The following is a 10,028-nucleotide window of genomic DNA, read 5'->3' as shown; positions in this document are numbered from 1 at the left end:
TTAATCGATGTAAATCTGGTAATTCTAAGGTCGCCACGAATGGCAACTGCTGATTCAGGTTTGGCGAGGCGTACCCAGGATACGATGGAATCGCCTGAGCAGTAGGTCTTTGCACACCAGCATAATGCAACTGATGTTGATATGACTGATATGGCTGGTGGGCTTGGCCACTGTAAAGTGGTTGGTTTAACCCGTTCTGAATATAGGGTTGCCCACTATTCGCAAAGATCTGTTGCTCAGATCCTTGGTACACCTGTTGAAACTGAGGTTGTCGGTATTGCACCATCCATGGTTGTGAAGCCATGTTTTGCTGTGCAACACTAACCGACGGACCAAGATGCGGGGTTATGGATCCCGCTTGTATATGTGTCGTCCCGACAGTTGGCGATTGTGGTTGTGTTGCAGGGTCAATAGGCTGTTGCATTACAACTTGAGGTTGACATACAACAGGCATCGATTGAACTTGCGACACGGTTACAATTGCTGGCGTTGTCGGGATACTAGACATAGGTACACATTGTTGCATGGAATATACAACTCTTGGTTGTTGGGGTAACATAGGTACCCAACCACTCGTCGTTACTTCAGTCAAACCTGAATGCGGTTGAAAACTGCCGTATGGGTATCCCCCCGAAAGGGGAAGTGAAAGGGCATATTGCCCCCCATACGGTAACAATCCGGAGCTCAAGGGTATAGATGGCCTTTGAGGACTGGATGGCCCAAAATGATTCCCAAAGGGATCAATTTGTCTAGTTTCAACATAAGAATTACCGGGTATTATACCGGAAGAACAAACTGGAACAGACCAAGTTGTCATAATAGTCCCTGGGTGGACTCCTTCTAGCTGATGAGAGCTAGTCGGGACGGATGGTATGCCGACAAACATCGTTGGATTGGCAGCAGGAACTTCTGCTGTCGCTGTGTCGTTTGGCACAGTTCTAGATGTCGACGGTTGTTCAGACATTCTAAGTCTATCCAATAAACTTCCTAACGATTCTTCAGGAACTTCTGGTGGTGATAGACAAACTTCTGATGCAGAAGGAAAAAGAGGGGTACCTACTCCAAAATGAATTGGAGTATTTGCTTGCTGGTCCTCTACGATTTCCTCTATTGCAATCAGACCAGGAGGAAGAGGCAGACCGTCAGGTCCGTAAAAGATTTCTGGTGCCGAAGAAGGGGTTGCTTCGACAGCGACAGTCGTTTGAAAAACAAGACTCTGTGGACCGGTTTCAGATGGAACTGGTTCAGTTATGCAAGTACTTGTCTTCAGACTAGGATCAGTACCACTGTCCTTCTGTTGCTGTTGAACTTCTTCAATAGAGGCAGGGATTCCAGAAATATTGGGAGTGACCAGAATCTCAGATGTTGTTGGAACTTCCGTTCTAACTTTAAAAGGAGATTTTGACCTGGTCAAGCGAGTTCGCTTCGTCCGTACTACTCTCGGTTCCGGAGACAAAGGCGGTTGACTCGCAAGCCTCCCTGAACGACGGGGTTTTAATTGACTTTCCTCCACGGTTGCGGATTACTTGATCAACTAAAATACAAAAAGGGGAATTATGTTTCCGTATTGAATGAATTTTATTAGACGCTTTTAGACACAACTTTGCTTTTTCATGTTTTAAGAGTCGAGAAAAAGCTAAAGATGACTCTAGTCGCCTTCGATGTATTAACGAGCCCGAAGTGACAAATGCTCGGTTGGACTTTTTCAGTTATAGAGTTTGAAAAAGGCCAAAAGAAACTGCTCTGGAGATCTAGGCAGAGGGTGTGCCAAACCTTTCGCGAAACCACAGAATACGTTTTACGGTACGGGTGGTCGATCTTCGTGAATGCTGTGTTCACTGCATCGCGATCAGTAGGGCGGTCGACACGGCTTCCTAAGGATAAAGGATAAAAGCCTATAGGGGTCTCCCAATATACGCGACGGTACGCGGGAGCACAAGTCCGTATTAGTGCTATCGTCCCTCAGGAGGAATCACCCACCTTCGTAGAGATCGATAGTCACTACGTTTAACGACGCCGGAACACGTCTCTACCTAGACCTCTATTGTGAGCGTTATGTTACAATGCGTTTTTAGATTCATTCAATATATTTTAAGTTGATCTTGTTTATCAGTTTGTCTTTCAGGATCACCACGAGATGTATTGGTACAAATTCCTAAATGCAGCTAAAATGATAAGCAAGCTTTACAATCTTTTTAGCTTTGAAAATCCTAACTACTGAGGGGAGAGAAAAACATTATCTTTCCACACAGAGCACAAAGCACAAACTAATGCACTTTCTCCTAGATCAATCACGCAAACTTATCAAAAATGCAAATGAAAGATGCATGTATTTCTTTTCTTTTCCCTTAATGTTGATGTAAGACAAAAAGGAAACTGTCGTATAATTTTCGAATTCAATTTGAAGCGTAAACAAACAAGTTTTGTCTAAAATCAAAAGACACCTTATAGGTACTTGTTTCGACACTAAAAATGTATGAATTCAAACCATAAGATGAAAAACAAACAAACTCAAACAGCCATGAACAGTAATAAAACTAGCTCTTAAGATCACTACGACACTTTTATAGTTCTGGATCTAAGAGGTCACAGCTAGACTAGTTCGCTTTTCACAATGGGAAACTGTAAATGAAACAAGAAATACTGAAAGAACAATCACAGTTTCATCACACAACTGAGGCGGAATAATGGCAAGGACAGTTGGTTTCAGCAAGGTACAATGACAAGCAACAGCAGCAAAACAATGGTGAAAACAGGGCAAGAAACAGCAGGAAACCCTAGTAGCAATAGGCAAAACTGGTTCAGTGCAGGTGATACACTGTCAGTTTGACATTCAGCGCAGGTAGCCTTCACGGGACCTGCGCTGAAATGCAGAATGCCTTTGGACAGCCTGCACTGAAGGACGAGAGTTGCGTTTACAAGGAATTCCGGGTCATAAAAAGCTCAAAAATGCACTGTTTTTGCTGAAATAAAAAGCTATAGGTCAAGTACAGGCTAAGGGATAATCAAGAGGATGAAAAGCTATCACAAAGAGTACAAGAGTCTTTTGTAGATCAGCTCTTCAAATCATGAATCTGCTCAGAAAATGAGCAAGAGTAGCAACCCCTCTACTTCGCTTTTGATATAGTCAAAAGCTTTTCGATTTGGTACTCTTTTCTTCAGGAAATGAATAGCAAAGATACTACAAACACCAACAAGATACTAGGCTCCCCAGTGGAGTCGCCAGTTTGTTGTGGGGAAAAGTATCCGATGCGGATGACCCTATCCCTACTCTAAAGGTGACAGTCTTTAGCAACAACTGAAAGTAAAGCTTTGATGTTTTCCTTTATGAAAGTACAGAGAGAGGTAAGAAATGATCAACCAACCTGGTATCCTTCGCTTAGTCGATCTTGATCCTCTCTCTTTGTCTCCTGTTCCCAGCTCCTTGCTCTCTTTGCCGGTCCAGCTACACACAAGATCCTGCACAAAACAAGAGAGGAAACTACAAGATACATGTACTCATAACTGATGCATGGATTAGAGTGAATCAAATATACATGTAAATACAATACATCAATGCAATACAAGTATATAGGAGAACATGCAAAACTTTATTGATAGAAGTAACAGGGTTCTGAGAAGGTTACAACCAATGATGGCTCCAATCCAGCAGCACCTCCCCAGCAGCAAGAACTCTCCTCTTCACCTCTAGTAAAACAATCACCCAATAGCTCTAACTGTAATCCAACAGCACCTCCTTGCTTTACACAAAATTCCAGCCTCCCTAGACCTCATGAGAGAGCTCTATATATAGGAGATTTGGAGAAAGGATGAGTCAGCTTGAGGCTGGCTTCAAGCTGACTAGTGTCCTCTCCCACTTCAGTTATACTTCAGTTCTTGAGTCCACTTGGAGATCCTTGCTTCCACTTGGAGTTTAAGAACCTCTTACTCATCACTAGGCGAATTCCCTGATCCAAGTGTCATTTTGGAAGCTTCCTGGGCATTGACACCTTGAGAAATGAGCCTGCCACTTGTCCAAACACATTCAGCGCAGGTAGCTAGTGTTGGAGTTGACATTCAGCGCAGGTAGCCAGTGTAGCAGTTGACATTCAGTGCAGGTAGCCAGTGTAGCAGTTGACATTCAGTGCAGGTAGCCAGTGTAGCAGTTGATATGATCCAGAATTGCCTTGTTTTTGAGCGTTTTCAGGTGGAGAACTGATTTGAAGTGCTGTGGTTTGCTGACCTTGTTCCTCTAGGGGTAAGAACAACATGTTTAGGGACTTTGGATCCCTTTGATTATGGACATTTCATGCTTCATGCTGTAAGGCACAAAAATGTCTATAACAGCAGAGGGGAATAAAACAGAGTATGGTTAATGGTGGCAGCGTAGTGAGCACAGCGTGAATGGGATGAAACAGCGTGGAAATGAAACAGTGTGAATGGAATGATATGAGCGTAGGAGGGTAGAAGGGTTATGGAATAATAAATGGAAACAACTATGTCCTTAGGTTTCGGTTTCAGAGTTACACTTGGCTGCGGGATTATGTCATATAGAGACGTAGTACATTAGGCTACGTCACTTAGGTACGAAACCTTAATGGAAGAAGCAGCCGCAAGCGAAATTCAAAATCGTGGTAATCAAGGACTGATAGACTTGGGAGATACGTGGGCATATGGTCGCATGACTGGTAATCATTACATTTAGTGGCAAGAAACATAACCTAGAAAACTTTGCATAATGAAATAACCGTAAGTTTAGAATTTAAACCATACCTCAGATTCCCGCTTGGATTTGCCTTTGATGACTTGCCACTAACCCTTCACTGATTTATGGCTGTTGCATGACTATTTTCCATTTATTATTGATGACTACTGAGCTGTAAAGAAATTTCAAACAGACTGTGTGTTTTTTTTTTTTTTTATGCAGGTGCAGAGGGCTGCAGAATGGCTGAATGGCTGCAGAATCGTCAAACAGCTGCGGAATCTGCAATGGTAACCTCCGGCTGCACAAAAACAACTTTAGCTATCTAAAAATGACTTTATTGATGGAATGGAATGTAGTGAATGGATGGATGGATGAAAAAAATGAAGTGGAGTGAAAATGAATGAAATGGTGGATGAAATGGTGGTAATGATGAAAATGAAATGGAATAAGGGAAGAAAGAGAGATTTTTTTTTTTAGAAAACATGAGGTGTCAGGTGACCCTGATTTTCACCTCAGGTTTTCTGCATGAGACTGCCAATCAGAGATTGGTTTTCAGGCTCATACATTTATTCTTTTTTTTTTTTTTTCAAAAACCAAAGATTAGGCTGATGGAGGAGAAGAATCCTTCTCCACCAACCTGATTGCAGAATCTTCTTTAAACAACTTGATAAACTCTTCTTTTGAGAATGGCTTTTGATAGATCTTCAAGCGATGGCCATTCACAATAAGAGGAGTATGAAATTCATCAATAGTTTTCACTCGAACTGCTCCATTGCTAAAGACTTCATCAATCTCATATGGTCCAAGCCAATGAGTTTGAAACTTTCCTTTGAAGTCTTTGAAATTTGAATCAAACAATAGAGCCCAATCTCCTTTTTGAAACTTTCTTTCTTTGATATGACGATCATGCCATTTAGATCTTTGGTGCTGAACTAGATCGGTCCTTAGAATTGCATCTTGTCTTATTTCATCTAGCTCATTTAGCTGGTCCATTCTGTGTCTTTGAGCTTCTGAGAGGCTCATTCCCAATTGGACTGCCATCTTGAAGGTCTTGATTTGGAACTCAATAGGAAGCAGGACTTCCTTCCCATAAACAAGTTCATAGGGAGAATGTCCTGTTGTGTTCTTCCATGTAGTTCTATAGGCCCATAAGGCTTCAGGGAGCCTTTCCGCCCAATCTCTTCTATGAAGATGAACAATCTTGGTGATAATGCCTTCAAGAACTTTATTGGTAGATTCCACTTGGCCATTGGATTGCGGATGGTATGGAGTAGATGTTCTGTGCTTGATCTTATATTCCTCCATCAGCTTCTCCATCAATTTAGATGTAAACTGGCTGCCCTGATCTGTCACAATTTCCCTTGGGACACCAAAACGAGTGAAAATATCCTCAAAAAGAAATTGAACAACTGAATTTTCAGTGGCAGAAGGTAATGCTTTCGCTTCCACCCACTTAGTAACATAGTCAGTACAAACCAGTATATACTTCTTTTGCTTTGATGGTGGATTAATTGGTCCAACAAAATCTAGAGCCCATTTCTCAAAGGGTTCGATGCATACCTGAGGCTGTAGAGGCATTTCATTTGAAGGAGTTGGTTTCCCAACTCTTTGGTAGCTATCACACCTTCTAACATACTGCTTTGCATCTTTAAAGAGAGAAGGCCAATAATATCATAGAGAAATGATTTTATAGGCTGTCCTCATGTCAGCAAAGTGCCCGCCGCATGGTTCATCATGACATGCCTTAAGGATGTCAGGCATTTCATCTTCCCGAACACACCTTCTGATTATACAATCTGGCCCTGTTTTGAACAATTCATTAGAAATCCAAGAATAATGTGCACTCTCCTGAATGATTTTCTTTTTCTCATTAGGAAATAAGTGTAGAGGAAGCTTCCCTGTAACAAGATAATTAGCCATATCTGCATACCAAGGAGTCTTGGTAGTCACTGCAAACAAGTATTCATCTGGAAACTTATCTTCTACTGGAGAATCTTCATTAGTGTTTTGGATTCTAGACAAGAAATCAGCTACTGTGTTTTGCTTTCCAGGTCTGTCTAACACAGTAATGTTGAATTCTTGTAAAAGTAAAAGCCATCTTGTAACTCTACCATTAGTGACAGGTTTGTTCATTAAATATCTTATGGCAGAGTGATTAGTATGGACAAAGGTTTCATAGCCGGTTATGTAGTGTCTAAACTTATTAATCGCATGTACCACAGCTAGGAATTCTTTTTCTGTAACAGTATAATTTAACTCAGTGGGAGTCAAATTCTTACTTGTGTAATAAATGGCATAAGGGATCAAATCCTTTTGTCCCAAAACAGCTCCTAGAGCTGTATCTGAAGCATCAGTAGAAATGTGGAAAGGGAGTTTCCAATTTCGCCCCCTTAAGATGGGTGCTTGAGATATTCTAGTCTTTAAAGCTTCAAAAGCAGATTGACACTCAGGATCCCACTTGAACTCACAGTCCTTGGTAAGCAATTTGAAAAGAGGGGATGCTATCTTAGTGAAGTTTTCAATAAATCTTCTGTAATACCCAGTAAACCCAAGAAAACTTCTAACATCCTTCTGGCAATTCGGAATAGGTAACTTAGAGATGACTTCAACTTTGGATCTATCAACCTTAATCCCATCTCCTGAAATATGATGTCCTAAAACAATCCCTTCAGTAAACATCATAAAACACTTTTCATGACTTAAAGAAAGATTTGTTTCCTTACATCTTACCAGTACTTTTTCCAAATTTTCCAAAGCTTCTTCAAATGTATTACCATAAACTGTGAAATCGTCCATGTATACCTCTACACAATCATGAATCAGATCTGAAAAGATTCCTAGTACAGCCCTTTGAAATGTAGCGGGTGCATTGCATAATCCAAAAGGGAGTACTCGGTAGGCAAAATTTCCCCAAGGACAAGTAAATGTGGTTTTGTCTTGATCTTCAGGTGCTACCTGAATTTGGTTATACCCACTAAAACCATCCAAGAATGAGAAATACTTTTTACCTGCTAAAGTGTCTAGTACCTGATCAATAAAAGGTAGAGGGAAATGATCCTTTAAGGTTGCCTTGTTCAATTCTCGATAATCAATGCAAACTCTCCATTTACCATTCTTTTTGGGCACTATAACCAAGGGAGAAACCCATTGGCTATCTGAAATGGGGTAAATGAAGTTTACCTTGAGCAATTTCTGAAGTTCTTCTTTCACGATTTCCCTAAGGTTTGGATTCATCCGTCTTTGTGGTTGCCTAATAGGTCTGCTGTTTTCTTCAATATAGATGTGATGAATACAAGTCTTAGGATCGATTCCTTTCATGTCAGTGTATTCCCATGCAAAGGCAGTGGAATGTTTTTGCAACAGTTTGGTTAATTCTTCTTGTTGTGGTCTTTCCAAGTTTTTGTTAATGTTCAATGTTTTTCCTGGAAGGATTTCAACTGTAGAACTACCAAACTCTTCCATTGAGAAGAGAGACATCTGTCTAGAGGAGAGATATTCAATGTCTGAATCTATCTGAAAATGTGCAGAGTCATATTCTAAAGATACTTCAAAATTTTCTAATGTATTTAGAATTTGACTGTCCTCACTAATCTCAGAGATGGTTAGAACAGGTTGAATAGTATCTTCATCCTCTACCCATTCATCTTCTCCTATTTCTGTTATTGCCTTTGCTGGAGGGTACAAGTTGAATTTCTTGGTAGAATTACCATCTGATATATACATGTCTCCAGACCTACAACTGATGAAGGCATCAACTGTTGCTAGCCAAGGTCTTCCTAAGATAAGAGGATGTCCTCCTAGATTGTTCTTGGGAGTTAAAATCATAAAATCAACTGGATATTCCCAAGAATCTAGAGAGACTGGAATGTCTTCCAATACACTATCAGGTTTAATGATTGATCTATCTGCAAGTTGCAGCAAAGTAGGTGTAAAGAGAAGGTTAGGAAGCTTTAACTGATCCATGGTCTGTCTACTCATGATGTTGATCGCGGCTCCTAAGTTAATCAAAGTATTTGGGATTTCAACCCCATTAATATGAGTTTTGACAATAGGACTACCGGGATCCACATACTTTTGCATGGTAATCTTACCCATCATAATGTCTGCAATTTTTCCAACTAGATGTATCCTTTTGGTATCTCTGGTTCTTTTTACTGTTTTCTTCAAACTCAACTCCTTTATTGTCTTTGCTATAATGGGAATTTCCTTAATGGCTTGTAACAAGGGGATCTTGATACAGACATTCTTCAATTCATCTAGAAAGCTATAGTCAGGCAACCAAATTTGCTTTTCCACCCCTTTGTCAATTTGCAATCTTTCAGGAAAAGGAGGTGTAGCTAAAGATGTAGGTTGCTCAACTATAGGAGTTGTAGAGATTGATTCTTTTTCTTTTTGGATATTTTGGTTTTGAAGTGATACTTCAGAACCTTTATTGACTTTGAGAGATTCTTCCTCAGAAATGCTTGGTTGTTGGGCACTTGTAGAAGGTTGATCTAAGATTCTACCTGATCTGAGTTGTACTTCATTGAGAGGAACAACCATATAGGTAGGGAATGGTTGACCTTCCATCATGTAAGCATTTTGAGGGTTCCTATTATTCGGATTTGGTAATGGCTGAGAGGGAAGTTGATTTGATTTCTGCTGGGAGAGTTGAGAATTTTGATTTTGTGGAGGAGGTTGTTGTTGTTGAGGGTATGGCAATGATAGTTGTTGACCTTGATTTGGAAGTTGTGGAGCTTGCTGATTCTGAAATGATGGAGGATATTGATAGAATTGAGCAAGTCTCGCATAAGGATTTTGCATGCTTTGCATCCATGCTTGAAAATAATTTTGAGGTTGAGGCCAAGGTTGTTGCCAAGGATTCCAATTTGGTTGGGATTGAGAATTCATAGAGTTGTTAAACCCTTGATTCTGTTGTCCTTGCCAAGGTCTCCTTGCAATAAAACAGAGAGATTCAAGTGTATCTGGATCTTCTTGAAAGACTGCTTTGAGGCCAGGAATTGAAGGACAATCCTTGGTCTCATGAGTTTCTGAGCAAATTACACATGTTTCTACAACGTGTGCATCTAAGGGACATTCCCTTAAAGCATGTTTCTTTCTACACTTCGGGCAAAAGATAGCCAAAGCCTCAGCTTCTGGTTTTTGTTTATTGTGAATCTTAAGGGTATCAAGTTGTTCACTAAGACTCCCTAAGATGTCAGTTTTAAATTCATCAAGCATACTGCCGATTTCAGCCCTAGTCACTGATCCTGTTGCAGATTTATTTGCCCTAAGGAGAGAAGGATCTCTAGGCCCTTTTTGAGTTTTTGATTTGCCCCTTGAGAGATGGATACAAAGTTCTGCT

The sequence above is a fragment of the Pinus tabuliformis genome, chromosome 1_2, assembly GCF_031772625.1.
Source record: "Pinus tabuliformis cultivar Carrire ecotype Pingquan chromosome 1_2, CPIR1, whole genome shotgun sequence".
NCBI lineage: Eukaryota > Viridiplantae > Streptophyta > Pinopsida > Pinales > Pinaceae > Pinus > Pinus tabuliformis.
The sequence above is the reverse complement of the archived record's forward strand: the minus strand, read 5'-3'. Positions refer to the sequence as shown.